General features: G+C 41.3%; 1 pseudogene; it reads left to right on the plus strand.

The window, feature by feature from the left end:
- Nucleotides 1–439: 439 nt before the first annotated feature.
- On the plus strand, nt 440–1,343 carry LOC118725761 (annotated as a pseudogene).
- Nucleotides 1,344–5,565: the final 4,222 nt, after the last annotated feature.

A 5,565-nucleotide genomic window follows, 5' to 3' on the forward strand; every position in this document is an offset into this window, starting at 1 on the left:
TAACCACTGCATCTCTGTCTTACTCATTTTGGCCTTTTATTACACCGGTGTATCTTAGCTCACATATTTTCCCAAGAGGCACACATTCCAACAGCTGGGCTTATTTAGAAAGTTACCGAGAATTCCACATTTCAGCTGAAGCTTAATGGCTGTAGGCAAATAAGAGAATGGTACAGATTACCTTATTAAGCAAATGGGCCATCTTCCCTGACAGGAGAAAAGGAGGTAGTACAAAATGTAGGTCCTTGGGGACAAGACTCAGCTATTATGCTGATGTGTATTTCATTCTTTTCTGGCAGGCAAAGGTGGATGTAGGAGGTGACACTATTCAGCCTTATGAATGATGTATTTGACTTCAGTATGAGACCTTCAGGGAACTTAAGTAGGGGTCTCCTTTGAGATTGCCTTCTATTCATCTTTTCTCCCTCATATGCCCCCCATGATGCTTACCAAACCTTTCTCTCAAGGTCCAATGCTGCTTATCCATTTGCACCTAAATATCATGAAGAAATGTCAAGTTCTAAATGTCCAAAACTATTATTTGGGGCCTCCTAACCTGGTTCTCCTCCTTTGTAACTACTTCAGAAGCCCATTCTCCCAGGCAGTCTCCTCAGCGGTACCAGATCTATCTCTTGCTTCAATAGTGTTTGGATGGAACAGACCCAGAGATGCTCCTTCTTCCAGCCTTCAGCCACTCTCCTGCATCTTATCCAGTCACCACCTTCAGAACCAACTCTGGGATCAGCCAACACACCAGGGTTTTGTCCCTACCTTAACTCCTTATTGTCAAACTACCATAAGTTCTCAAATTCATCAGAATTATTCCAGGTGGAGGCTGCAGTCAACTGCCTGGCCAACCTGCATCTGTGGGTCACACCTACCTCTCTCTCTGGGCTTCTATTTTGAATATGACAATGTGGCTCTTGAGGGCATGGGTCACTTCTTTCATGAATTGGTGGAGAAGAAATGAGAGGGTGCTGAGCATCTCTTAAAGTTGCAAAACAAGCACAGTGGCCACATTCTCTTCCAGGACATGCTGAAGCCTCCTTCTCTTCCAGGATGTGCTGAAGTCTCCCAAGATGAGTGGGCAAAATTCAGGATGCCATGGAAGCTGCCCTGGCCTTGGAGAGGAAACAGAACCAGTCCCTTTTGGAGCTGCATACCTTGGTTCTACCTGCACAGACCCTAAGCTCTATGACTTCCTGGAGAACCACTTCCTGGATGATGAGGGGAAACTCATCAAGAAGATGGGCAGCTACCTGATTAACATCCTCAGGCTGGCCAGCCCCCAGGCTGGGTTGGGAAAGTATCTCTTTGAAAGACTCACTTTCAAGGTTGACTAGGAACCGTTGGAGCCCAGAGAACTTTGAGAGGTCCCTCTGCATTCCTCTGGTGTCTGGCTTTTACTTGAGCCTCTTCCTGAAACTACTAGCCATTCTTTTAACCACCTTAAAGCCCTCTCCCATGCATTGGACGAAATGAAATAATAAAGCTTTTTGCAGAAAAAAGATTTAAAAAAGCCAATTTTCCCAGATCAGACTTCACTTCTACCCCTCCTCACTCTTACTGCCTGGTCATCAGGTCCTATCATTTTCAGCAAAGGCCCTCAAACCACCTGGATTCTAGAGAATGTACTTAGCCAAGATGGGGAGCACCTGACTCACATTCCATTGCTCATATTCTGCCACACCACAGAAGCCCTTGATTAACCTCAGCCTGCAGACAAAGATCAAAAATGAACAAACTAGGCTCCAACTAGCCCTGAGTCAGACCTGATACTAAAACTATGAATGCAAAGGAACTATGTGATGGCCCACTGATTTATGGAGGGACCAGAAAACCAGGACATTAATTAGGATCATTATATTCTTTAATAAGGAGATTCAATTGACTTATAGCCAATTCTAAGCTCACTATCTTTCTCTGTGCTTTGTTAATTGTACTTACTCATTTTTACAGTTGCTAAATTATAAGATATGCTATAGTTGTGAATGAGAAGGAAAGATTTACGCATCTTCTCTGTCAGTCTGTGCAATTGAAAGTGAAATTTAAGTGTTAAAAGAGTTCAAAAGGAAGCCAATATTATCCCCCCCATAGCCCCCCCCCCCCCTGCCTCAAGGTTCCCAGGTCTCTAGATAAGAAATCCTTGACAAAGGGGAAAGCCAGGACAGTGTCTCATTCTGCAGCCACAGTGACCAGGCTTTGGAGATTGTGGCTCCAATCTCCAAAGAAGTTTGTGATTCCAGGATTGGTTCAAAATTTATCTCACAACTACCTTCTTCTTAGCTACTCAAACTCTACTGTAAAAGAAATGTCTTCAAAGACCAAAATTATCACCAGTGTCATCGTCATTATTTTTCTCCAACATGCTGTGTGACCTTGAGCAAGTTACTTATAACCTTGAGCTGCCATTTCCAGGTATGTGGCAGGTGAATTAGAATAGCTTCTATCTCTATATCACAAATCCTCTAACTCAGAAAATGCTCCATTCCTATTAGCTGCTAGTGGTACTAATCATAGTAGAATGTTTCAAAGCAAAAAAATTACAAAAACCCAAATTTTCTACCTGACCAAAGGACCTCCCACTACAGTGCAATTTCTATCTTCCAGACAAGCCTTGCCTATTTGGTTTATGACAGGAGACTGAAACAAACAACCATTTCACTCTTCTGATGGAACCCTCCTACTTCACCCAGAAACATGGCCCTACCTTACCAGCCCTGAGTAGATCAGAGACTGCCTCTCGCCAATAATGGCATCACACACATATTACACATAGCATTACATGCATAGACAATGACGTTGTGATAGGTTGCCTATAAGAATCTCCCTTGTGAAAGACCCTGAATTTTTGTTTTAGAAGATATAGTAAATGAGATATTTCAGTTAATGGGTAAGGCCCCAAGACCTCACACAACTAAAAATAGATCCTGGCTCTGCTGCCTTCTAAAGAAGATAGATGTTTCTGGCTGAGGGGACTTTGTTTTGTTGAACTCCTAGTTATCTTGGCTCCATAAATCTATGGACATGACCTGGGAATGAAGAACTTGCTCTGCTTAATAAAGAAATGAATAAATTGGGGTTCCCCAAAGAAAACCTAGAAGAAATATTCCTAGGAGAGATTGAGCTTGGCCTTGAATATACAAGAGGGGATGGGATCCTAGAGGTGATGACAAGTCAGTGAATGAAACTTTCTCTAGTGTTAAGATATAAAGTGGGAGAGTCACTGCTTCTATTTGCTGGCCACAAAAAAAAAAGTAGACCTAAGGAACAAAAAAGGAAAGCTACAAAATATACAGAAGGGCCAACTTAAAGTAAGTTTAGTGAGGTCTTTTCACATCTTCAGTAATCAGCAACAGTTCATAATTGGCAGGTACATCCTATATAATAAAAGGCTAATATGCAAATTGTCCTCTCAACTGGGAATTCAACTGTGAGTTTGACCAGGGAGTGAGGCCAGCCAGCCAATCACCTGCAGCCCTTCCCCCCAGCCAGCCCTGCCCCTGATTGCCTCCCCACACACACCCAAACAGGACAGGATGGCTGAACCTTGCCTGTACATGAATTCATACACTGAGCCTCTAGTAAATTATAATAGTATATACATTCTAAGCTGCACATTTTTTTTCACACTTCAATCTCTCTGCAGTTAGGAATCATCTTACAACTAATGATATCTTAATATTAATTGGCAAATTTTTTCTTTTTCTCTCTTTCTCTGAGGTAGGGAGGAAAGGGAGGTGTCTTACAATCAGTGGCATCTCAGATTTTTTAAAATGTGACAGCTGCTTCAATAGATGAGCCAATGACTTCAACTCTTCAAGCCATGTTTGACAAATACTGGCATTATCACAGTCCTTAGGGTTATGTTGTTATATTCCAGGCCAGGGAAGACAAGCTCTGTTAATTCTTTCTTCTAATTGACATCTTAAGAGTTCAGAGAGTTCTTATTTGATCTCTAACATGTGATGGAGCTAAAGCAAATTTAATTTTACCTGACCTCTGTGCCATGAAGTGATTAGCCAGCTAACAATGTATGTTGATCAACCCATTGGATCATAAATATGTTGAATCTCTTTGCTTCCTTTTAATCACAAAGAAAGGCAATTCTGAGCACCACAAGGAACAACTTTGAGTCCAATTAGATGATTTTTTTGTCTCTGCAAGACTTGTTCATTCTTCCCATTCAGTTAAGGAAACTTGCATGATTTTTATTCCACACTTTTTTTCCTCAAAGGAAACTTGAGCTTTCTCATTCTATCTTAGCCTAAGAGGCATTGAAGACACACACACATACACACACACACACACACACACACACACACACAAATCAATCCAGTAAAATATTAAAATATTATTAGTACCAGAGCTCAGTACATTGAGACACTTTCTCAATGATGATACAGATCTTTAGTAAAAACTTCCAAATACATCACACACATACACACATGCTTGGCAAAAATCATAATTTTTGTATCTAGATAGACATAGAGACAAAATAGTGTGTGGTTGAGGGAACAGCCAGCAGCTGAAATACACAAGCATTAACTAGAATCATTCATGTCCAAAGGTTTAAAAGATATGTTAAACAGAGAGACTATATGAATGACTAGGGCAAGATAGACAACAGTTAGACATCATGAGTCGCTCACTATGCACCAGGCGCTATCCTCAATATCACTGACACCTTTGATAATCCTGCAAGGGAGGTACCATTGTCCAAGATGCTGTATAGTAATGTCCCTGATCAGCAAAAATCAGGGCTGAGATTCAAACCCAGAACTGCCAAATGGCAAAGCTTCTGCTCCCTCCCTTCTGCCAAGTTGCCTCATTTTCAGGCTGTGTTTCCATCTTCCAGCCTCAAAAAAAGTTCAGCTCTCTCATGTAGCACTGCTTGTCAGAATGACATTCCAGCTGCAAGGCCCATCTCCAGATGGGAAGTAACCTTCTCCTGTTGCATCTACCCTTGTGTTTCCCATTCATTGTTGACAGATAGCAGCAGTCCCTCCTTTCTGAAAATGTCACTGAGCCATCTTCAAGGAAAAAAGGAGATGCTGACATTCTACTTTTTTCTGTGACTCCCTTGAGGAACATTTAATCCTCATGACCTTGTGGCTATTTAAAAAGAACCAATCTCCAGACCTTGTCAGTTGGTGACAGCCAGCCAGCATTTTGTCAAATGGGCCCGAGGGTAGACACAGTTTGCAATGGGGAAGAGTAACATCTGGCTGGTGTTTAAAAAGAAAATGGGGTTTCTCAATGATTATTATTCACCAACAGTATTCAAAGGCATGTTTTCTCTGCATTGTTATATATAGGCCAAAACAAATCCCAAGCACAGATATTCAAAATTTGCATTGGTTTTATGATGAGCTAGCAAGATGCTGCTTTCTGCTTTAAAAAAGGGGGGGGGGGGGGGGGACACAACCTACAATTTGATTTTTATGATACTAAAAATTGAATATTACAGGATTTTAACAAATATTAAAGCTGAGTAGCTATGGACATTAATAACTACCACTTATTAAGTCAGACAATGAGCTTGGTGATTTACGTTATCCAATC

The sequence above is a fragment of the Pipistrellus kuhlii genome, unplaced genomic scaffold (assembly GCF_014108245.1).
Source record: "Pipistrellus kuhlii isolate mPipKuh1 unplaced genomic scaffold, mPipKuh1.p scaffold_m20_p_1, whole genome shotgun sequence".
NCBI lineage: Eukaryota > Metazoa > Chordata > Mammalia > Chiroptera > Vespertilionidae > Pipistrellus > Pipistrellus kuhlii.